We start from the raw sequence: 23,994 nt of genomic DNA, 5'->3' as shown, positions 1-23,994 counted from the left end.
AGCCACCAAGCGACTCCCAGGCCAAAAGCAAAGAGGAGTAAAATGGCGGTAACAGGGACCTGTCGAAGGCAGCGGGACGGGAGAAAACATCAAGAGAGGAGGCAGCAAAACACGATTGAAACCAGTACGACACAAAGGAGGACCAGCTTGACGAGGACAAAGTAGACCGTTTGACCCACTGACCCAGAAGCGACCAAACCTTGAGCTTAATGTCCACCACCGAGAAACCTCCCAGCGATGTGGGCTGAACGACCACAGCACGTGCAACGAGCTCCCGCTTGGTTTTCCAGAAGAATGAGAAAACAAGGGAGTTAAGTTCTTTAAGTACCCAGGGGGGCATGTGGACCAGGGATGCCACATACCAAACCCTGGCGAGGGCCAGGCAATTGATGACCAAAGCCTTGCCATGAAAAGACAAGGAGCGCTGACGCCAGGAGGAGAGGACGCGTTCCACAGCCTCTATCCGAGGCCGCCAATTAGTTCATCAATGTCATGCGGGCCAATGAAGACTCCGAGGATTTTAAGCTTAGAAGATGTCCAGTCGAGAGGGACAGGGGGGTCAGTTCGGCCAGCCCAAGACCCCAGCCACAAGCCGCGAGACTTTGTCAGGTTGAGCTTGGATCCAGAACCAAGCTCATACCTTGTGTAGGTGTCAAAAACAGCCCTAATGGAGGCATCGGAGGACAAGATGAGCGATGTGTCATCCGCGTACTGGGAAATTGGAGAGAGCGGTGAGGGCAGTCCAGGCAGCAAAGGTCCAGTAATGGCGGGATTTGCTCGAATATTGGCGGCCAAGACCTCAGCGACCATAACATACAGCAAAGGTGCGAGGGGGCAGCCTTGACGCACCCCCCGTGTGAGACTGAAAAAGTTTGAGACATGACCGTTAACAATGACAGCACTCTGAACAGCATTATAGAAAAGGCGGATCCAGCGCAGAAAGGAGGTTTGGAAACCCATTCTGCAGAGGGTGGCATGCAGAAAGGACCAATCAACGCGATCAAACGCTTTTTCTTGGTCGAGCGAGAGGATGGCACAAGGAGACCCGGATTGCGTGGCGTAATGGACCATGTCTCGGAGATAAGCGACGTTCTCACCAATATAACGACCGGGGACACCACAGGTTTGATCCTCAGCCACCACGGCATGAATAACCTTCAGGAGACGCCCAGCGATGACGCGGGCAGCGAGCTTGTAGTCCACACTAAGGAGGGAAATTGGCCGCCAGTTACGAGGGTTCAGCCGGTCACCCGTCTTAAAGATGAGAGAAATGATGCCTCGACGCTGAGAGAGGCTGAGAGTGCCAGCCTCATAACATGAGTTCAGGACGAGCACGAGGTCCTGTCCGAGCACCGGCCAGAATTTGACATAAAACTCCATAGGGAGGCCATCCAAGCCCGGGGTCTTGCCTCGAGCCATCCCACATAAAGCAGTATAACACTCCTCCGACTGGAGAGGACCATCACACTGTTGAGCCTGGTCGGCGGACAAGGTGGAGGTGAGGGCGTCGAGCAGGGAAAGAGCCACGTCCCCGTCAGTAGGCTCGGCACTAAACAAGTTAGAATAAAAGGAAGCAAAAGCCTGGCATAGGTCCTTTGAACTCGAGACCACTGTGCCATCATCGCATCGAAGTGCTGAAATAAGTCGGTCGGCGGCACGCTTCTTTTCCAGACGGAAGAAAAAGGCCGAGGAGGTTTCACCTTCCTCAACCCATTGGCCCGAGCACGGACTTGGGCTCCCCGAGCTGCCTCGAGGTCTAGGGCAGCAAGGGCAGACAGGGTAGAATGGTACGGCTCAACACAGGAGGTGAAACCGGCATCAACACGGTTCTTAAGATGCCCAGCTAGTCGGCCAAGGAGGTCTCGACACTGCGATGTTTTCTTTCGAGCGCTCAGCGCAATATTTAATTGTGAGGCCTTTGATTTGGCTCTTGCCCTTATCCCACCACTTAGCTAGTGACGGGAAGGACAGCATGGACTGCCTCCAAACGGACCAAAAATTAGTGATATGCTGGATATAGTCCTCATCATTGAGGACAGAAATGTTGAGCTTCCAGAAACTGTCCCAGGAGCAGCAATGTCTGGGACACTACAAGAAAGCACCACACCACAGTGATCCGAAAACGGACAAGGAATAATATCGCAAGTCAAGACTGATGGTAACAGGAGTACGGGGCACCAATGAGATCAATACGGGAGGCCATAAGGCCGTCTGAGCGAGTCCAAGAGAAGGCAGAATCGGAAGGATGCAGGTGCCTCCAAATGTCCAGACAACAGCAGGAGTCAAAAAGACGTTTTAAGGTAGCAGTACTTTCGCGGGAAGTGTCAGAGACATTGGAGCCCCGACGATCGAGGGCGCGGTCGAACACAGTGTTAAAGTCCCCGGCAAGGAAGGTCGGATAGGTGGGATCAACCCAAGACGAGACGTCGTCCAGGAAGTCGTCACGGGCTGGGTTGCGATTGGGGGCGTAGAGACAGCAGATACGAAACGGGTGCCCAGAATGGGTAAAGTGGCAAAAAACAACACGCCCAGCGGTGTCACACCAAGAGCTCGTAAGGGTGACCGTGGGGCGGAATAAAATGATGCAACCACAAGAGTGTGCAGAGCCAACAGAAGCAACTGCATTAAAACCAGATGAACGAAACCAGACTGACATTCACTGTCTGAAGAGCAGTGGGCCCTCTTGTAGGCAGACAATGTCAGGGACCTGAGGAAAGGAACGTAACCAGTGCAGAACACCAGCGCGCTTGGACGAGTCCCTGAGACCATTGGTGTTTAAGGAGAGGATAGAGAGAGCCATAACTGAGAAGAAAGAGAGAGACAGCACAACTAGGAGCGACGGCTCCGAACCGGGGCAGGGGGAGCCAAGGAGGGAAGGCCAGAATGAACAGCCCTCCCAGACTCCCTGCCCTTTCCAGACTTCGAGCGGCCGGGGACCGCAGAACCAGGAAGAGGTTTCTTCGCTTTCTTCTTAGACTTGACCTGATCATCAGAGGAAGCCTCAACATCCGAAAGTCCACGCTTAGTGACTGGTGAATCAGTCAGCTCGACCTCGTTAACCATTACGGGAGACAGAGATAGAACCTGTGGGGTATTTACAGGGGTTACATTGATGCCCGTTAAAGGGTCATCGTCACTAAATATACTTTGACTGTATTCAGTCTCATTAACTAGTTCATTATCATTCGTATCCATTTCTTTTCCATTATTACTATTATCCATTTCCATTTCTTTTCCATTAACTACAGCATTATTTGTCATTTCTTTTCCAGTAACTACATTATTACTATTATCCATTTCCATTTCTTTTCCATTAACTATAGTAGTATTGTCCATTACACCAACTACGTTACTACTAGTGTTAACATTGTATTACTCTGTGGCGCAGCCAAACCATCAGACGCAGCGGCGGGGGAGGCAGCCACCTGCACGCGCGTCGAGGACCCACCATTACCGTTTTAGGGAGGGCCGCACCCTCCTTAACATTTACTGGTGGCAGGAGAGGCCATGGGTGGAGTACCAGGGGGGATAACTCATTGTCCCTGAGGTCGGTGTGGGAACCCCAACTTGAAATACCAGGTTGCGTGGGGGCAGGAGGACGAAGGGTTACCCCCTCGTCCCCAGAGTCCTCATGGTCAGAGCTTGCAGGAGAAGTGGGAAGGTCCTCAGGACCAGAACTGACATCCAGGAGGGGAGGCAGCGACTCCGGGGGAGTGGCACCAACAACAAGTGAAGCGGACGGATGGGCGGGGGTCGCAGGCGAAGATGGTGGGTTCCCCCAGGCATTGGGGGGGTTGGGCAATCCCTGGCCATGTGACCAGGCTCCCGACACCTGCGGCACTTCCCGCGCAAGTCACAGTTTTTGGTGAGGTGTTCCCCACGACAGATATCACATTCGGCCGGCTGACCCACATACCACACCTTACATTTATATCCAGCAATGTCCAGATTACGAGGGATCCGGCCAGAACGAACCATTTTGATGATACGGGCTCCAGTGCAGATTGCAGGGTCACCCGGGTAATGCTGGTGCCTTATCGTCTCCACCTTCCCGTACGAGGAAAAGTAGGGCCGGAGGCGATCATCACTCTCCTCAAAGGGATAGTGATACAACATAACATTTTGAGCTCGAGGCCCAGCATACATGACTTTGCACTTAGCACCAGCTAAAGTGACAAAATCATAACCTTCAACAATATTTTTACATTTTGGGTCAGCGAAAGTAATCTGAACCAGTTTTACGGGAACAAACTGAATACTGTCAATCACAAAGGGGGTGAACTTTCCCTTGATGGCTGTAACAAGTTCCGCCCTGGGAACAGAGGTTGGAACATCGGAAAGGTCGAGGACTACTGTCCTCTTAAAGGCCGCAAGAGGCATGATGAAAAGGGAAAAAGAGAAAAAACAGTCCCCCCGGAAAGCAAAGCTCCCAGGAAGGGAACAGAAAGACTGGCTACCCTGGGTTATGGCAGGACGCCAAGCATAAGTCCCCAGGAGGGTCACCAGTAAAACTCAGGAATCAAAAATCTTACCACAAATCCCAAAAACGCTTGTCCCCACACTCCAATTCCAATACGGAACTTACGCGTACCACAAGGAAAGGCACGAACCTGGCAGATAATAAAAACCCGCGTCAGGTAAGTATGCCTTTTCAACCTCTCCGGAACCGCAAAAACGCAACTTGTCTGCGCATACCATGTGGTAATGGGGGTCACGTGCTCCTCGTCCTGTCGTGTCGTGCTGTCCACTCGCTGCTATGCTACCTAGAAAAGAGAAGAGAAATGTGAAGGTTGGTTGCTTGGTCATTTGTTCTGCTTTCACTTGATTATTTCTTCCCCAGAGGGAAGTGGGCCACGCTCGGAGGTAGTGCTATACCGAGGCAACCCGTGGCCGGGACGAGGCAAGCCTCTTTTCCACGGCCCAGTTCCAAAAATCAGTTTAATATATGAGCTGCTCGATGAGCAGCGTATCAGATATTAAGCTGATAAGAACAGATACTACACTTGATCTTAGCCAAAAGGCCGAGAAGCGATGCCCGTAAATGCTCACAGCGGACAAGGTGCTCCCAGTCTCATGGCCACGAGATATGGTGGTCCGATTACAATCCGTGCCAAGGAAGGAATGCCCAAAGCCAACCTGAAAGCGAGGCGCACACAACGATCGCCCTTGTACAGTGGGCAGCAGGACCAGCATTGCATGGCACTTGCGTTGACGGCAAGAGGACAAATGCACATTGTGCTTGCTCTGACCTCGTTTTTATTTTCCCTTATAACAAAGTTAATTTTCACGGCGAATTACTTGTCTACGACCATACCACAGGGAAAACACCGGTTCTCGTCCGATCACCGAAGTTAAGCCCTGTCGGGCGGGGTTAGTACTTGGATGGGAGACCGCCTGGGAATACCCCGTGTTGTAGGCTTCCCTTTTTCCTTCTGTACACTTGATTATCTCAAAAAATCTCAGTTTCCTTTAATGAAAGAACATTCCAAACCAGGTTTTTTGAACACAACATGCCAACGATATGTCAAAGATGAGACATACAACAAAAACAAAATAGTTCACACGAGAAAGTGGAACTTGTATTCCCAAGGGAGCGCGTGCGCGCGAGATCTTATCAATCCAACGTTTATGACATGAAACGTATCTTTTCGTGTGAGCAAAGAACAGGATACGACAAGTAAAAAATGCATGCACTGTTATGCATTAGATGGAAGTTAACCTAGCCCGGATGATATGCATACAACGAAGGCTACAACACTACAACATTGATCCTGCGAAAACGTGACTTACGTGACGTAGCGCACTTCAAAGTCTTACTGTTCCCTGCTCAACACGGACAGTACGTATTCAAAGGGCCGATAAGACACTATCCTGACCATGAAAGATTTACTTTTTATGATAACAATCCAATTAACTGATAACATAGAGAAACCACAAAGTGTTGGCCACAGAAATGTAACGCCAACTGATCTGGCGGGTCCTCAGTTACTCAATGCAAAACGGGCTCTCCAGAACGCAACATAACACAACGCAAAAGAAATCTATCGCGATGGAGCAGTACAAACACACATCCACTTACGTTTTCGAAACGATGCACGAGGATAAGAGCTCGACCCGCTGGCATTTTCTTGTCTCACTCGTCTATCGATGGAAATCGATGCGGCTGAAATAAACACGTCCTCTCGCTCTCTCTACGGCCAAGAATGAAAGAAATAAAATCACAGTTTTGCAGTGCACCAAGTACGGAACATTCACCTACAATTTCAGCAGTGGAATTCACAAATACAACTCACCTTCCTTAGTCCTTACACCGCCACCGCATCTCCTTCCCTGCCCTGCCTGAAACGTTACCAACAAACCTTCCCATTAGCCAACTTTGCCACCGGGGTTTGGTGCGGGGACTAGCGCGAACGCAGGTCCCCACTACCAGAAATTATACGCTCGAGTTACCCACATTTGGGGTAATCGCAAGGGTCAACCCAATCGAAGTGCAATGAAAGAGCCTCACCTTGAGAGGACTGCCTCCCTGATCACAGTGCCTCCCGCGTCAGGTAAGTATGCCTTTTCAACCTCTCCGGAACCGCAAAACGCAACTTGTCTGCGCATACCATGTGGTAATGGGGGTCACGTGCTCCTCGTCCTGTCGTGTCGTGCTGTCCACTCGCTGCTATGCTACCTAGAAAAGAGAAGAGAATGTGAAGGTTGGTTGCTTGGTCATTTGTTCTGCTTTCACTTGATTATTTCTTCCCCAGAGGGAAGTGGGCCACGCTCGGAGGTAGTGCTATACCGAGGCAACCCGTGGCCGGGACGAGGCAAGCCTCTTTTCCACGGCCCAGTTCCAAAAATCAGTTTAATATATGAGCTGCTCGATGAGCAGCGGTGAATGGCAGACCAAAGGTCACCAGTCGACAGACTCATCCAACGCCTGAGGCATTGGTCACCAGTATTAGGCGACAGAGGCGAAATAAAACTAAGCAAATCAGGTGGTACAGAGGGTGAATTAAGCAGGTGGCCCGAAGCGAAAAACGAGCTTGTTGGAAACATAGAGGCGATGACTCCATCCGCCCCCCACTGGCGGGCAAAATAACGTCGACGTCTCCGGGTTGAAAAACGCTTGAAGAGCAAGGGGAGGTGGAACTTGACACGGGCCTTTGCTCCCTCAATGACGGCGAGGGCCCCAGGTTGACAGAACGAAAGCGGTAGTCATTGCGGGCCAGCCAGATGTGAAACTTACAGGCACACAACAGGTAACTGAAGACTTTGGGCACTGCGTGAAGCTCAGTGGAATTGAAACCAAAAAGTAAATGGCGACGCTCAAGCACAGGACACATAGGCGAGAAATGAAAAAGGAGGGACTGTAGCCAACCAACAACACTTTGAGCAAGGGGACACACAAAGAGCAAATGCGACAGTGACTCGACGACAGGACCACAAAAACAAGCGGAGGAGACAGATAAACCAAAAGAGAGAAGACGCTCAGCAGTGTAAATCACACCATGAGCTACCTTCCAGGAGAAATCAACAACAAAGCGGTCAAAATCAAAGAAGTGGAACTGGCGCCACGTATCATACCAGTAAAGGTCCCCAAAGGAGGGAAAGAACTTAACTACACAGTGCGGTGTGACAGAGGAACAGGATAAAAGAAACTGGTAACCGACTTTGGCAGAGAAAAAAAGCCACGGAGGCGACAACGTGAGGGTCAGAGGATGCGAAAACCAAAGTTCCCCGGGAGGGGGAAAAAGAGCCACCAAGCGACTCCCAGGCCAAAAGCAAAGAGGAGTAAAATGGCGGTAACAGGGACCTGTCGAAGGCAGCGGGACGGGAGAAAACATCAAGAGAGGAGGCAGCAAAACACGATTGAAACCAGTACGACACAAAGGAGGACCAGCTTGACGAGGACAAAGTAGACCGTTTGACCCACTGACCCAGAAGCGACCAAACCTTGAGCTTAATGTCCACCACCGAGAAACCTCCCAGCGATGTGGGCTGAACGACCACAGCACGTGCAACGAGCTCCCGCTTGGTTTTCCAGAAGAATGAGAAAACAAGGGAGTTAAGTTCTTTAAGTACCCAGGGGGGCATGTGGACCAGGGATGCCACATACCAAACCCTGGCGAGGGCCAGGCAATTGATGACCAAAGCCTTGCCATGAAAAGACAAGGAGCGCTGACGCCAGGAGGAGAGGACGCGTTCCACAGCCTCTATCCGAGGCCGCCAATTAGTTCATCAATGTCATGCGGGCCAATGAAGACTCCGAGGATTTTAAGCTTAGAAGATGTCCAGTCGAGAGGGACAGGGGGGTCAGTTCGGCCAGCCCAAGACCCCAGCCACAAGCCGCGAGACTTTGTCAGGTTGAGCTTGGATCCAGAACCAAGCTCATACCTTGTGTAGGTGTCAAAAACAGCCCTAATGGAGGCATCGGAGGACAAGATGAGCGATGTGTCATCCGCGTACTGGGAAATTGGAGAGAGCGGTGAGGGCAGTCCAGGCAGCAAAGGTCCAGTAATGGCGGGATTTGCTCGAATATTGGCGGCCAAGACCTCAGCGACCATAACATACAGCAAAGGTGCGAGGGGGCAGCCTTGACGCACCCCCCGTGTGAGACTGAAAAAGTTTGAGACATGACCGTTAACAATGACAGCACTCTGAACAGCATTATAGAAAAGGCGGATCCAGCGCAGAAAGGAGGTTTGGAAACCCATTCTGCAGAGGGTGGCATGCAGAAAGGACCAATCAACGCGATCAAACGCTTTTTCTTGGTCGAGCGAGAGGATGGCACAAGGAGACCCGGATTGCGTGGCGTAATGGACCATGTCTCGGAGATAAGCGACGTTCTCACCAATATAACGACCGGGGACACCACAGGTTTGATCCTCAGCCACCACGGCATGAATAACCTTCAGGAGACGCCCAGCGATGACGCGGGCAGCGAGCTTGTAGTCCACACTAAGGAGGGAAATTGGCCGCCAGTTACGAGGGTTCAGCCGGTCACCCGTCTTAAAGATGAGAGAAATGATGCCTCGACGCTGAGAGAGGCTGAGAGTGCCAGCCTCATAACATGAGTTCAGGACGAGCACGAGGTCCTGTCCGAGCACCGGCCAGAATTTGACATAAAACTCCATAGGGAGGCCATCCAAGCCCGGGGTCTTGCCTCGAGCCATCCCACATAAAGCAGTATAACACTCCTCCGACTGGAGAGGACCATCACACTGTTGAGCCTGGTCGGCGGACAAGGTGGAGGTGAGGGCGTCGAGCAGGGAAAGAGCCACGTCCCCGTCAGTAGGCTCGGCACTAAACAAGTTAGAATAAAAGGAAGCAAAAGCCTGGCATAGGTCCTTTGAACTCGAGACCACTGTGCCATCATCGCATCGAAGTGCTGAAATAAGTCGGTCGGCGGCACGCTTCTTTTCCAGACGGAAGAAAAAGGCCGAGGAGGTTTCACCTTCCTCAACCCATTGGCCCGAGCACGGACTTGGGCTCCCCGAGCTGCCTCGAGGTCTAGGGCAGCAAGGGCAGACAGGGTAGAATGGTACGGCTCAACACAGGAGGTGAAACCGGCATCAACACGGTTCTTAAGATGCCCAGCTAGTCGGCCAAGGAGGTCTCGACACTGCGATGTTTTCTTTCGAGCGCTCAGCGCAATATTTAATTGTGAGGCCTTTGATTTGGCTCTTGCCCTTATCCCACCACTTAGCTAGTGACGGGAAGGACAGCATGGACTGCCTCCAAACGGACCAAAAATTAGTGATATGCTGGATATAGTCCTCATCATTGAGGACAGAAATGTTGAGCTTCCAGAAACTGTCCCAGGAGCAGCAATGTCTGGGACACTACAAGAAAGCACCACACCACAGTGATCCGAAAACGGACAAGGAATAATATCGCAAGTCAAGACTGATGGTAACAGGAGTACGGGGCACCAATGAGATCAATACGGGAGGCCATAAGGCCGTCTGAGCGAGTCCAAGAGAAGGCAGAATCGGAAGGATGCAGGTGCCTCCAAATGTCCAGACAACAGCAGGAGTCAAAAAGACGTTTTAAGGTAGCAGTACTTTCGCGGGAAGTGTCAGAGACATTGGAGCCCCGACGATCGAGGGCGCGGTCGAACACAGTGTTAAAGTCCCCGGCAAGGAAGGTCGGATAGGTGGGATCAACCCAAGACGAGACGTCGTCCAGGAAGTCGTCACGGGCTGGGTTGCGATTGGGGGCGTAGAGACAGCAGATACGAAACGGGTGCCCAGAATGGGTAAAGTGGCAAAAAACAACACGCCCAGCGGTGTCACACCAAGAGCTCGTAAGGGTGACCGTGGGGCGGAATAAAATGATGCAACCACAAGAGTGTGCAGAGCCAACAGAAGCAACTGCATTAAAACCAGATGAACGAAACCAGACTGACATTCACTGTCTGAAGAGCAGTGGGCCCTCTTGTAGGCAGACAATGTCAGGGACCTGAGGAAAGGAACGTAACCAGTGCAGAACACCAGCGCGCTTGGACGAGTCCCTGAGACCATTGGTGTTTAAGGAGAGGATAGAGAGAGCCATAACTGAGAAGAAAGAGAGAGACAGCACAACTAGGAGCGACGGCTCCGAACCGGGGCAGGGGGAGCCAAGGAGGGAAGGCCAGAATGAACAGCCCTCCCAGACTCCCTGCCCTTTCCAGACTTCGAGCGGCCGGGGACCGCAGAACCAGGAAGAGGTTTCTTCGCTTTCTTCTTAGACTTGACCTGATCATCAGAGGAAGCCTCAACATCCGAAAGTCCACGCTTAGTGACTGGTGAATCAGTCAGCTCGACCTCGTTAACCATTACGGGAGACAGAGATAGAACCTGTGGGGTATTTACAGGGGTTACATTGATGCCCGTTAAAGGGTCATCGTCACTAAATATACTTTGACTGTATTCAGTCTCATTAACTAGTTCATTATCATTCGTATCCATTTCTTTTCCATTATTACTATTATCCATTTCCATTTCTTTTCCATTAACTACAGCATTATTTGTCATTTCTTTTCCAGTAACTACATTATTACTATTATCCATTTCCATTTCTTTTCCATTAACTATAGTAGTATTGTCCATTACACCAACTACGTTACTACTAGTGTTAACATTGTATTACTCTGTGGCGCAGCCAAACCATCAGACGCAGCGGCGGGGGAGGCAGCCACCTGCACGCGCGTCGAGGACCCACCATTACCGTTTTAGGGAGGGCCGCACCCTCCTTAACATTTACTGGTGGCAGGAGAGGCCATGGGTGGAGTACCAGGGGGGATAACTCATTGTCCCTGAGGTCGGTGTGGGAACCCCAACTTGAAATACCAGGTTGCGTGGGGGCAGGAGGACGAAGGGTTACCCCCTCGTCCCCAGAGTCCTCATGGTCAGAGCTTGCAGGAGAAGTGGGAAGGTCCTCAGGACCAGAACTGACATCCAGGAGGGGAGGCAGCGACTCCGGGGGAGTGGCACCAACAACAAGTGAAGCGGACGGATGGGCGGGGGTCGCAGGCGAAGATGGTGGGTTCCCCCAGGCATTGGGGGGGTTGGGCAATCCCTGGCCATGTGACCAGGCTCCCGACACCTGCGGCACTTCCCGCGCAAGTCACAGTTTTTGGTGAGGTGTTCCCCACGACAGATATCACATTCGGCCGGCTGACCCACATACCACACCTTACATTTATATCCAGCAATGTCCAGATTACGAGGGATCCGGCCAGAACGAACCATTTTGATGATACGGGCTCCAGTGCAGATTGCAGGGTCACCCGGGTAATGCTGGTGCCTTATCGTCTCCACCTTCCCGTACGAGGAAAAGTAGGGCCGGAGGCGATCATCACTCTCCTCAAAGGGATAGTGATACAACATAACATTTTGAGCTCGAGGCCCAGCATACATGACTTTGCACTTAGCACCAGCTAAAGTGACAAAATCATAACCTTCAACAATATTTTTACATTTTGGGTCAGCGAAAGTAATCTGAACCAGTTTTACGGGAACAAACTGAATACTGTCAATCACAAAGGGGGTGAACTTTCCCTTGATGGCTGTAACAAGTTCCGCCCTGGGAACAGAGGTTGGAACATCGGAAAGGTCGAGGACTACTGTCCTCTTAAAGGCCGCAAGAGGCATGATGAAAAGGGAAAAAGAGAAAAAACAGTCCCCCCGGAAAGCAAAGCTCCCAGGAAGGGAACAGAAAGACTGGCTACCCTGGGTTATGGCAGGACGCCAAGCATAAGTCCCCAGGAGGGTCACCAGTAAAACTCAGGAATCAAAAATCTTACCACAAATCCCAAAAACGCTTGTCCCCACACTCCAATTCCAATACGGAACTTACGCGTACCACAAGGAAAGGCACGAACCTGGCAGATAATAAAAACCCGCGTCAGGTAAGTATGCCTTTTCAACCTCTCCGGAACCGCAAAAACGCAACTTGTCTGCGCATACCATGTGGTAATGGGGGTCACGTGCTCCTCGTCCTGTCGTGTCGTGCTGTCCACTCGCTGCTATGCTACCTAGAAAAGAGAAGAGAAATGTGAAGGTTGGTTGCTTGGTCATTTGTTCTGCTTTCACTTGATTATTTCTTCCCCAGAGGGAAGTGGGCCACGCTCGGAGGTAGTGCTATACCGAGGCAACCCGTGGCCGGGACGAGGCAAGCCTCTTTTCCACGGCCCAGTTCCAAAAATCAGTTTAATATATGAGCTGCTCGATGAGCAGCGTATCAGATATTAAGCTGATAAGAACAGATACTACACTTGATCTTAGCCAAAAGGCCGAGAAGCGATGCCCGTAAATGCTCACAGCGGACAAGGTGCTCCCAGTCTCATGGCCACGAGATATGGTGGTCCGATTACAATCCGTGCCAAGGAAGGAATGCCCAAAGCCAACCTGAAAGCGAGGCGCACACAACGATCGCCCTTGTACAGTGGGCAGCAGGACCAGCATTGCATGGCACTTGCGTTGACGGCAAGAGGACAAATGCACATTGTGCTTGCTCTGACCTCGTTTTTATTTTCCCTTATAACAAAGTTAATTTTCACGGCGAATTACTTGTCTACGACCATACCACAGGGAAAACACCGGTTCTCGTCCGATCACCGAAGTTAAGCCCTGTCGGGCGGGGTTAGTACTTGGATGGGAGACCGCCTGGGAATACCCCGTGTTGTAGGCTTCCCTTTTTCCTTCTGTACACTTGATTATCTCAAAAAATCTCAGTTTCCTTTAATGAAAGAACATTCCAAACCAGGTTTTTTGAACACAACATGCCAACGATATGTCAAAGATGAGACATACAACAAAAACAAAATAGTTCACACGAGAAAGTGGAACTTGTATTCCCAAGGGAGCGCGTGCGCGCGAGATCTTATCAATCCAACGTTTATGACATGAAACGTATCTTTTCGTGTGAGCAAAGAACAGGATACGACAAGTAAAAAATGCATGCACTGTTATGCATTAGATGGAAGTTAACCTAGCCCGGATGATATGCATACAACGAAGGCTACAACACTACAACATTGATCCTGCGAAAACGTGACTTACGTGACGTAGCGCACTTCAAAGTCTTACTGTTCCCTGCTCAACACGGACAGTACGTATTCAAAGGGCCGATAAGACACTATCCTGACCATGAAAGATTTACTTTTTATGATAACAATCCAATTAACTGATAACATAGAGAAACCACAAAGTGTTGGCCACAGAAATGTAACGCCAACTGATCTGGCGGGTCCTCAGTTACTCAATGCAAAACGGGCTCTCCAGAACGCAACATAACACAACGCAAAAGAAATCTATCGCGATGGAGCAGTACAAACACACATCCACTTACGTTTTCGAAACGATGCACGAGGATAAGAGCTCGACCCGCTGGCATTTTCTTGTCTCACTCGTCTATCGATGGAAATCGATGCGGCTGAAATAAACACGTCCTCTCGCTCTCTCTACGGCCAAGAATGAAAGAAATAAAATCACAGTTTTGCAGTGCACCAAGTACGGAACATTCACCTACAATTTCAGCAGTGGAATTCACAAATACAACTCACCTTCCTTAGTCCTTACACCGCCACCGCATCTCCTTCCCTGCCCTGCCTGAAACGTTACCAACAAACCTTCCCATTAGCCAACTTTGCCACCGGGGTTTGGTGCGGGGACTAGCGCGAACGCAGGTCCCCACTACCAGAAATTATACGCTCGAGTTACCCACATTTGGGGTAATCGCAAGGGTCAACCCAATCGAAGTGCAATGAAAGAGCCTCACCTTGAGAGGACTGCCTCCCTGATCACAGTGCCTCCCGCGTCAGGTAAGTATGCCTTTTCAACCTCTCCGGAACCGCAAAACGCAACTTGTCTGCGCATACCATGTGGTAATGGGGGTCACGTGCTCCTCGTCCTGTCGTGTCGTGCTGTCCACTCGCTGCTATGCTACCTAGAAAAGAGAAGAGAATGTGAAGGTTGGTTGCTTGGTCATTTGTTCTGCTTTCACTTGATTATTTCTTCCCCAGAGGGAAGTGGGCCACGCTCGGAGGTAGTGCTATACCGAGGCAACCCGTGGCCGGGACGAGGCAAGCCTCTTTTCCACGGCCCAGTTCCAAAAATCAGTTTAATATATGAGCTGCTCGATGAGCAGCGGTGAATGGCAGACCAAAGGTCACCAGTCGACAGACTCATCCAACGCCTGAGGCATTGGTCACCAGTATTAGGCGACAGAGGCGAAATAAAACTAAGCAAATCAGGTGGTACAGAGGGTGAATTAAGCAGGTGGCCCGAAGCGAAAAACGAGCTTGTTGGAAACATAGAGGCGATGACTCCATCCGCCCCCCACTGGCGGGCAAAATAACGTCGACGTCTCCGGGTTGAAAAACGCTTGAAGAGCAAGGGGAGGTGGAACTTGACACGGGCCTTTGCTCCCTCAATGACGGCGAGGGCCCCAGGTTGACAGAACGAAAGCGGTAGTCATTGCGGGCCAGCCAGATGTGAAACTTACAGGCACACAACAGGTAACTGAAGACTTTGGGCACTGCGTGAAGCTCAGTGGAATTGAAACCAAAAAGTAAATGGCGACGCTCAAGCACAGGACACATAGGCGAGAAATGAAAAAGGAGGGACTGTAGCCAACCAACAACACTTTGAGCAAGGGGACACACAAAGAGCAAATGCGACAGTGACTCGACGACAGGACCACAAAAACAAGCGGAGGAGACAGATAAACCAAAAGAGAGAAGACGCTCAGCAGTGTAAATCACACCATGAGCTACCTTCCAGGAGAAATCAACAACAAAGCGGTCAAAATCAAAGAAGTGGAACTGGCGCCACGTATCATACCAGTAAAGGTCCCCAAAGGAGGGAAAGAACTTAACTACACAGTGCGGTGTGACAGAGGAACAGGATAAAAGAAACTGGTAACCGACTTTGGCAGAGAAAAAAAGCCACGGAGGCGACAACGTGAGGGTCAGAGGATGCGAAAACCAAAGTTCCCCGGGAGGGGGAAAAAGAGCCACCAAGCGACTCCCAGGCCAAAAGCAAAGAGGAGTAAAATGGCGGTAACAGGGACCTGTCGAAGGCAGCGGGACGGGAGAAAACATCAAGAGAGGAGGCAGCAAAACACGATTGAAACCAGTACGACACAAAGGAGGACCAGCTTGACGAGGACAAAGTAGACCGTTTGACCCACTGACCCAGAAGCGACCAAACCTTGAGCTTAATGTCCACCACCGAGAAACCTCCCAGCGATGTGGGCTGAACGACCACAGCACGTGCAACGAGCTCCCGCTTGGTTTTCCAGAAGAATGAGAAAACAAGGGAGTTAAGTTCTTTAAGTACCCAGGGGGGCATGTGGACCAGGGATGCCACATACCAAACCCTGGCGAGGGCCAGGCAATTGATGACCAAAGCCTTGCCATGAAAAGACAAGGAGCGCTGACGCCAGGAGGAGAGGACGCGTTCCACAGCCTCTATCCGAGGCCGCCAATTAGTTCATCAATGTCATGCGGGCCAATGAAGACTCCGAGGATTTTAAGCTTAGAAGATGTCCAGTCGAGAGGGACAGGGGGGTCAGTTCGGCCAGCCCAAGACCCCAGCCACAAGCCGCGAGACTTTGTCAGGTTGAGCTTGGATCCAGAACCAAGCTCATACCTTGTGTAGGTGTCAAAAACAGCCCTAATGGAGGCATCGGAGGACAAGATGAGCGATGTGTCATCCGCGTACTGGGAAATTGGAGAGAGCGGTGAGGGCAGTCCAGGCAGCAAAGGTCCAGTAATGGCGGGATTTGCTCGAATATTGGCGGCCAAGACCTCAGCGACCATAACATACAGCAAAGGTGCGAGGGGGCAGCCTTGACGCACCCCCCGTGTGAGACTGAAAAAGTTTGAGACATGACCGTTAACAATGACAGCACTCTGAACAGCATTATAGAAAAGGCGGATCCAGCGCAGAAAGGAGGTTTGGAAACCCATTCTGCAGAGGGTGGCATGCAGAAAGGACCAATCAACGCGATCAAACGCTTTTTCTTGGTCGAGCGAGAGGATGGCACAAGGAGACCCGGATTGCGTGGCGTAATGGACCATGTCTCGGAGATAAGCGACGTTCTCACCAATATAACGACCGGGGACACCACAGGTTTGATCCTCAGCCACCACGGCATGAATAACCTTCAGGAGACGCCCAGCGATGACGCGGGCAGCGAGCTTGTAGTCCACACTAAGGAGGGAAATTGGCCGCCAGTTACGAGGGTTCAGCCGGTCACCCGTCTTAAAGATGAGAGAAATGATGCCTCGACGCTGAGAGAGGCTGAGAGTGCCAGCCTCATAACATGAGTTCAGGACGAGCACGAGGTCCTGTCCGAGCACCGGCCAGAATTTGACATAAAACTCCATAGGGAGGCCATCCAAGCCCGGGGTCTTGCCTCGAGCCATCCCACATAAAGCAGTATAACACTCCTCCGACTGGAGAGGACCATCACACTGTTGAGCCTGGTCGGCGGACAAGGTGGAGGTGAGGGCGTCGAGCAGGGAAAGAGCCACGTCCCCGTCAGTAGGCTCGGCACTAAACAAGTTAGAATAAAAGGAAGCAAAAGCCTGGCATAGGTCCTTTGAACTCGAGACCACTGTGCCATCATCGCATCGAAGTGCTGAAATAAGTCGGTCGGCGGCACGCTTCTTTTCCAGACGGAAGAAAAAGGCCGAGGAGGTTTCACCTTCCTCAACCCATTGGCCCGAGCACGGACTTGGGCTCCCCGAGCTGCCTCGAGGTCTAGGGCAGCAAGGGCAGACAGGGTAGAATGGTACGGCTCAACACAGGAGGTGAAACCGGCATCAACACGGTTCTTAAGATGCCCAGCTAGTCGGCCAAGGAGGTCTCGACACTGCGATGTTTTCTTTCGAGCGCTCAGCGCAATATTTAATTGTGAGGCCTTTGATTTGGCTCTTGCCCTTATCCCACCACTTAGCTAGTGACGGGAAGGACAGCATGGACTGCCTCCAAACGGACCAAAAATTAGTGATATGCTGGATATAGTCCTCATCATTGAGGACAGAAATGTTGAGCTTCCAGAAACTGTCCCAGGAGCAGCAATGTCTGGGACACTACAAGAAAGCACCACACCACAGTGATCCGAAAACGGACAAGGAATAATATCGCAAGTCAAGACTGATGGTAACAGGAGTACGGGGCACCAATGAGATCAATACGGGAGGCCATAAGGCCGTCTGAGCGAGTCCAAGAGAAGGCAGAATCGGAAGGATGCAGGTGCCTCCAAATGTCCAGACAACAGCAGGAGTCAAAAAGACGTTTTAAGGTAGCAGTACTTTCGCGGGAAGTGTCAGAGACATTGGAGCCCCGACGATCGAGGGCGCGGTCGAACACAGTGTTAAAGTCCCCGGCAAGGAAGGTCGGATAGGTGGGATCAACCCAAGACGAGACGTCGTCCAGGAAGTCGTCACGGGCTGGGTTGCGATTGGGGGCGTAGAGACAGCAGATACGAAACGGGTGCCCAGAATGGGTAAAGTGGCAAAAAACAACACGCCCAGCGGTGTCACACCAAGAGCTCGTAAGGGTGACCGTGGGGCGGAATAAAATGATGCAACCACAAGAGTGTGCAGAGCCAACAGAAGCAACTGCATTAAAACCAGATGAACGAAACCAGACTGACATTCACTGTCTGAAGAGCAGTGGGCCCTCTTGTAGGCAGACAATGTCAGGGACCTGAGGAAAGGAACGTAACCAGTGCAGAACACCAGCGCGCTTGGACGAGTCCCTGAGACCATTGGTGTTTAAGGAGAGGATAGAGAGAGCCATAACTGAGAAGAAAGAGAGAGACAGCACAACTAGGAGCGACGGCTCCGAACCGGGGCAGGGGGAGCCAAGGAGGGAAGGCCAGAATGAACAGCCCTCCCAGACTCCCTGCCCTTTCCAGACTTCGAGCGGCCGGGGACCGCAGAACCAGGAAGAGGTTTCTTCGCTTTCTTCTTAGACTTGACCTGATCATCAGAGGAAGCCTCAACATCCGAAAGTCCACGCTTAGTGACTGGTGAATCAGTCAGCTCGACCTCGTTAACCATTACGGGAGACAGAGATAGAACCTGTGGGGTATTTACAGGGGTTACATTGATGCCCGTTAAAGGGTCATCGTCACTAAATATACTTTGACTGTATTCAGTCTCATTAACTAGTTCATTATCATTCGTATCCATTTCTTTTCCATTATTACTATTATCCATTTCCATTTCTTTTCCATTAACTACAGCATTATTTGTCATTTCTTTTCCAGTAACTACATTATTACTATTATCCATTTCCATTTCTTTTCCATTAACTATAGTAGTATTGTCCATTACACCAACTACGTTACTACTAGTGTTAACATTGTATTACTCTGTGGCGCAGCCAAACCATCAGACGCAGCGGCGGGGGAGGCAGCCACCTGCACGCGCGTCGAGGACCCACCATTACCGTTTTAGGGAGGGCCGCACCCTCCTTAACATTTACTGGTGGCAGGAGAGGCCATGGGTGGAGTACCAGGGGGGATAACTCATTGTCCCTGAGGTCGGTGTGGGAACCCCAACTTGAAATACCAGGTTGCGTGGGGGCAGGAGGACGAAGGGTTACCCCCTCGTCCCCAGAGTCCTCATGGTCAGAGCTTGCAGGAGAAGTGGGAAGGTCCTCAGGACCAGAACTGACATCCAGGAGGGGAGGCAGCGACTCCGGGGGAGTGGCACCAACAACAAGTGAAGCGGACGGATGGGCGGGGGTCGCAGGCGAAGATGGTGGGTTCCCCCAGGCATTGGGGGGGTTGGGCAATCCCTGGCCATGTGACCAGGCTCCCGACACCTGCGGCACTTCCCGCGCAAGTCACAGTTTTTGGTGAGGTGTTCCCCACGACAGATATCACATTCGGCCGGCTGACCCACATACCACACCTTACATTTATATCCAGCAATGTCCAGATTACGAGGGATCCGGCCAGAACGAACCATTTTGATGATACGGGCTCCAGTGCAGATTGCAGGGTCACCCGGGTAATGCTGGTGCCTTATCGTCTCCACCTTCCCGTACGAGGAAAAGTAGGGCCGGAGGCGATCATCACTCTCCTCAAAGGGATAGTGATACAACATAACATTTTGAGCTCGAGGCCCAGCATACATGACTTTGCACTTAGCACCAGCTAAAGTGACAAAATCATAACCTTCAACAATATTTTTACATTTTGGGTCAGCGAAAGTAATCTGAACCAGTTTTACGGGAACAAACTGAATACTGTCAATCACAAAGGGGGTGAACTTTCCCTTGATGGCTGTAACAAGTTCCGCCCTGGGAACAGAGGTTGGAACATCGGAAAGGTCGAGGACTACTGTCCTCTTAAAGGCCGCAAGAGGCATGATGAAAAGGGAAAAAGAGAAAAAACAGTCCCCCCGGAAAGCAAAGCTCCCAGGAAGGGAACAGAAAGACTGGCTACCCTGGGTTATGGCAGGACGCCAAGCATAAGTCCCCAGGAGGGTCACCAGTAAAACTCAGGAATCAAAAATCTTACCACAAATCCCAAAAACGCTTGTCCCCACACTCCAATTCCAATACGGAACTTACGCGTACCACAAGGAAAGGCACGAACCTGGCAGATAATAAAAACCCGCGTCAGGTAAGTATGCCTTTTCAACCTCTCCGGAACCGCAAAAACGCAACTTGTCTGCGCATACCATGTGGTAATGGGGGTCACGTGCTCCTCGTCCTGTCGTGTCGTGCTGTCCACTCGCTGCTATGCTACCTAGAAAAGAGAAGAGAAATGTGAAGGTTGGTTGCTTGGTCATTTGTTCTGCTTTCACTTGATTATTTCTTCCCCAGAGGGAAGTGGGCCACGCTCGGAGGTAGTGCTATACCGAGGCAACCCGTGGCCGGGACGAGGCAAGCCTCTTTTCCACGGCCCAGTTCCAAAAATCAGTTTAATATATGAGCTGCTCGATGAGCAGCGTATCAGATATTAAGCTGATAAGAACAGATACTACACTTGATCTTAGCCAAAAGGCCGAGAAGCGATGCCCGTAAATGCTCACAGCGGACAAGGTGCTCCCAGTCTCATGGCCACGAGATATGGTGGTCCGATTACAATCCGTGCCAAGGAAGGAATGCCCAAAGCCAACCTGAAAGCGAGGCGCACACAACGATCGCCCTTGTACAGTGGGCAGCAGGACCAGCATTGCATGGCACTTGCGTTGACGGCAAGAGGACAAATGCACATTGTGCTTGCTCTGACCTCGTTTTTATTTTCCCTTATAACAAAGTTAATTTTCACGGCGAATTACTTGTCTACGACCATACCACAGGGAAAACACCGGTTCTCGTCCGATCACCGAAGTTAAGCCCTGTCGGGCGGGGTTAGTACTTGGATGGGAGACCGCCTGGGAATACCCCGTGTTGTAGGCTTCCCTTTTTCCTTCTGTACACTTGATTATCTCAAAAAATCTCAGTTTCCTTTAATGAAAGAACATTCCAAACCAGGTTTTTTGAACACAACATGCCAACGATATGTCAAAGATGAGACATACAACAAAAACAAAATAGTTCACACGAGAAAGTGGAACTTGTATTCCCAAGGGAGCGCGTGCGCGCGAGATCTTATCAATCCAACGTTTATGACATGAAACGTATCTTTTCGTGTGAGCAAAGAACAGGATACGACAAGTAAAAAATGCATGCACTGTTATGCATTAGATGGAAGTTAACCTAGCCCGGATGATATGCATACAACGAAGGCTACAACACTACAACATTGATCCTGCGAAAACGTGACTTACGTGACGTAGCGCACTTCAAAGTCTTACTGTTCCCTGCTCAACACGGACAGTACGTATTCAAAGGGCCGATAAGACACTATCCTGACCATGAAAGATTTACTTTTTATGATAACAATCCAATTAACTGATAACATAGAGAAACCACAAAGTGTTGGCCACAGAAATGTAACGCCAACTGATCTGGCGGGTCCTCAGTTACTCAATGCAAAACGGGCTCTCCAGAACGCAACATAACACAACGCAAAAGAAATCTATCGCGATGGAGCAGTACAAACACACATCCACTTACGTTTTCGAAACGATGCACGAGGATAAGAGCTCGACCCGCTGGCATTTTCTTGTCTCACTCGTCTATCGATGGAAATCGATGCGGCTGAAATAAACACGTCCTCTCGCTCTCTCTACGGCCAAGAATGAAAGAAATAAAATCACAGTTTTGCAGTGCACCAAGTACGGAACATTCACCTACAATTTCAGCAGTGGAATTCACAAATACAACTCACCTTCCTTAGTCCTTACACCGCCACCGCATCTCCTTCCCTGCCCTGCCTGAAACGTTACCAACAAACCTTCCCATTAGCCAACTTTGCCACCGGGGTTTGGTGCGGGGACTAGCGCGAACGCAGGTCCCCACTACCAGAAATTATACGCTCGAGTTACCCACATTTGGGGTAATCGCAAGGGTCAACCCAATCGAAGTGCAATGAAAGAGCCTCACCTTGAGAGGACTGCCTCCCTGATCACAGTGCCTCCCGCGTCAGGTAAGTATGCCTTTTCAACCTCTCCGGAACCGCAAAACGCAACTTGTCTGCGCATACCATGTGGTAATGGGGGTCACGTGCTCCTCGTCCTGTCGTGTCGTGCTGTCCACTCGCTGCTATGCTACCTAGAAAAGAGAAGAGAATGTGAAGGTTGGTTGCTTGGTCATTTGTTCTGCTTTCACTTGATTATTTCTTCCCCAGAGGGAAGTGGGCCACGCTCGGAGGTAGTGCTATACCGAGGCAACCCGTGGCCGGGACGAGGCAAGCCTCTTTTCCACGGCCCAGTTCCAAAAATCAGTTTAATATATGAGCTGCTCGATGAGCAGCGATCAGATATTAAGCTGATAAGAACAGATACTACACTTGATCTTAGCCAAAAGGCCGAGAAGCGATGCCCGTAAATGCTCACAGCGGACAAGGTGCTCCCAGTCTCATGGCCACGAGATATGGTGGTCCGATTACAATCCGTGCCAAGGAAGGAATGCCCAAAGCCAACCTGAAAGCGAGGCGCACACAACGATCGCCCTTGTACAGTGGGCAGCAGGACCAGCATTGCATGGCACTTGCGTTGACGGCAAGAGGACAAATGCACATTGTGCTTGCTCTGACCTCGTTTTTATTTTCCCTTATAACAAAGTTAATTTTCACGGCGAATTACTTGTCTACGACCATACCACAGGGAAAACACCGGTTCTCGTCCGATCACCGAAGTTAAGCCCTGTCGGGCGGGGTTAGTACTTGGATGGGAGACCGCCTGGGAATACCCCGTGTTGTAGGCTTCCCTTTTTCCTTCTGTACACTTGATTATCTCAAAAAATCTCAGTTTCCTTTAATGAAAGAACATTCCAAACCAGGTTTTTTGAACACAACATGCCAACGATATGTCAAAGATGAGACATACAACAAAAACAAAATAGTTCACACGAGAAAGTGGAACTTGTATTCCCAAGGGAGCGCGTGCGCGCGAGATCTTATCAATCCAACGTTTATGACATGAAACGTATCTTTTCGTGTGAGCAAAGAACAGGATACGACAAGTAAAAAATGCATGCACTGTTATGCATTAGATGGAAGTTAACCTAGCCCGGATGATATGCATACAACGAAGGCTACAACACTACAACATTGATCCTGCGAAAACGTGACTTACGTGACGTAGCGCACTTCAAAGTCTTACTGTTCCCTGCTCAACACGGACAGTACGTATTCAAAGGGCCGATAAGACACTATCCTGACCATGAAAGATTTACTTTTTATGATAACAATCCAATTAACTGATAACATAGAGAAACCACAAAGTGTTGGCCACAGAAATGTAACGCCAACTGATCTGGCGGGTCCTCAGTTACTCAATGCAAAACGGGCTCTCCAGAACGCAACATAACACAACGCAAAAGAAATCTATCGCGATGGAGCAGTACAAACACACATCCACTTACGTTTTCGAAACGATGCACGAGGATAAGAGCTCGACCCGCTGGCATTTTCTTGTCTCACTCGTCTATCGATGGAAATCGATGCGGCTGAAATAAACACGTCCTCTCGCTCTCTCTACGGCCAAGAATGAAAGAAATAAAATCACAGTTTTGCAGTGCACCAAGTACGGAACATTCACCTACAATTTCAGCAGTGGAATTCACAAATACAACTCACCTTCCTTAGTCCTTACACCGCCACCGCATCTCCTTCCCTGCCCTGCCTGAAACGTTACCAACAAACCTTCCCATTAGCCAACTTTGCCACCGGGTTTGGTGCGGGGACTAGCGCGAACGCAGGTCCCCACTACCAGAAATTATACGCTCGAGTTACCCACATTTGGGGTAATCGCAAGGGTCAACCCAATCGAAGTGCAATGAAAGAGCCTCACCTTGAGAGGACTGCCTCCCTGATCACAGTGCCTCCCGCGTCAGGTAAGTATGCCTTTTCAACTCTCCGGAACCGCTGAAAACGCAACTTGTC

General features: G+C 50.6%; 14 non-coding genes across 14 annotated transcripts; 4 read left to right on the top strand and 10 right to left on the bottom strand.

The window, feature by feature from the left end:
- Nucleotides 1–4,841: 4,841 nt before the first annotated feature.
- Nucleotides 4,842–5,033, bottom strand: LOC137986650 (U2 spliceosomal RNA). Its single transcript, XR_011119935.1, has one exon. It is a non-coding gene; the product is annotated as a U2 spliceosomal RNA (small nuclear RNA).
- A 267-nt stretch (nt 5,034–5,300) lies between these two features.
- On the top strand, nt 5,301–5,419 carry LOC137986666 (5S ribosomal RNA). The gene has a single exon (XR_011119950.1). It is a non-coding gene; the product is annotated as a 5S ribosomal RNA (ribosomal RNA).
- A 976-nt stretch (nt 5,420–6,395) lies between these two features.
- LOC137986641 (U1 spliceosomal RNA) lies at nt 6,396–6,559 on the bottom strand. The gene has a single exon (XR_011119926.1). It is a non-coding gene; the product is annotated as a U1 spliceosomal RNA (small nuclear RNA).
- A 194-nt stretch (nt 6,560–6,753) lies between these two features.
- On the bottom strand, nt 6,754–6,944 carry LOC137986660 (U2 spliceosomal RNA). Its single transcript, XR_011119944.1, has one exon. It is a non-coding gene; the product is annotated as a U2 spliceosomal RNA (small nuclear RNA).
- A 5,639-nt stretch (nt 6,945–12,583) lies between these two features.
- Nucleotides 12,584–12,775, bottom strand: LOC137986649 (U2 spliceosomal RNA). Its single transcript, XR_011119934.1, has one exon. It is a non-coding gene; the product is annotated as a U2 spliceosomal RNA (small nuclear RNA).
- Nucleotides 12,776–13,042: 267 nt separating this feature from the next.
- LOC137986656 (5S ribosomal RNA) lies at nt 13,043–13,161 on the top strand. Its single transcript, XR_011119940.1, has one exon. It is a non-coding gene; the product is annotated as a 5S ribosomal RNA (ribosomal RNA).
- Nucleotides 13,162–14,137: 976 nt separating this feature from the next.
- LOC137986640 (U1 spliceosomal RNA) lies at nt 14,138–14,301 on the bottom strand. The gene has a single exon (XR_011119925.1). It is a non-coding gene; the product is annotated as a U1 spliceosomal RNA (small nuclear RNA).
- A 194-nt stretch (nt 14,302–14,495) lies between these two features.
- On the bottom strand, nt 14,496–14,686 carry LOC137986659 (U2 spliceosomal RNA). Its single transcript, XR_011119943.1, has one exon. It is a non-coding gene; the product is annotated as a U2 spliceosomal RNA (small nuclear RNA).
- Nucleotides 14,687–20,325: 5,639 nt separating this feature from the next.
- Nucleotides 20,326–20,517, bottom strand: LOC137986648 (U2 spliceosomal RNA). The gene has a single exon (XR_011119933.1). It is a non-coding gene; the product is annotated as a U2 spliceosomal RNA (small nuclear RNA).
- Nucleotides 20,518–20,784: 267 nt separating this feature from the next.
- LOC137986644 (5S ribosomal RNA) lies at nt 20,785–20,903 on the top strand. The gene has a single exon (XR_011119929.1). It is a non-coding gene; the product is annotated as a 5S ribosomal RNA (ribosomal RNA).
- Nucleotides 20,904–21,879: 976 nt separating this feature from the next.
- LOC137986639 (U1 spliceosomal RNA) lies at nt 21,880–22,043 on the bottom strand. Its single transcript, XR_011119924.1, has one exon. It is a non-coding gene; the product is annotated as a U1 spliceosomal RNA (small nuclear RNA).
- A 194-nt stretch (nt 22,044–22,237) lies between these two features.
- On the bottom strand, nt 22,238–22,428 carry LOC137986657 (U2 spliceosomal RNA). The gene has a single exon (XR_011119941.1). It is a non-coding gene; the product is annotated as a U2 spliceosomal RNA (small nuclear RNA).
- A 267-nt stretch (nt 22,429–22,695) lies between these two features.
- Nucleotides 22,696–22,814, top strand: LOC137986632 (5S ribosomal RNA). Its single transcript, XR_011119918.1, has one exon. It is a non-coding gene; the product is annotated as a 5S ribosomal RNA (ribosomal RNA).
- Nucleotides 22,815–23,789: 975 nt separating this feature from the next.
- LOC137986637 (U1 spliceosomal RNA) lies at nt 23,790–23,953 on the bottom strand. Its single transcript, XR_011119923.1, has one exon. It is a non-coding gene; the product is annotated as a U1 spliceosomal RNA (small nuclear RNA).
- Nucleotides 23,954–23,994: the final 41 nt, after the last annotated feature.

This window comes from Montipora foliosa, unplaced genomic scaffold (assembly GCF_036669935.1).
Source record: "Montipora foliosa isolate CH-2021 unplaced genomic scaffold, ASM3666993v2 scaffold_26, whole genome shotgun sequence".
Classification (NCBI taxonomy): domain Eukaryota; kingdom Metazoa; phylum Cnidaria; class Anthozoa; order Scleractinia; family Acroporidae; genus Montipora; species Montipora foliosa.
The sequence above is the reverse complement of the archived record's forward strand: the minus strand, read 5'-3'. Positions and strand labels throughout refer to the sequence as shown.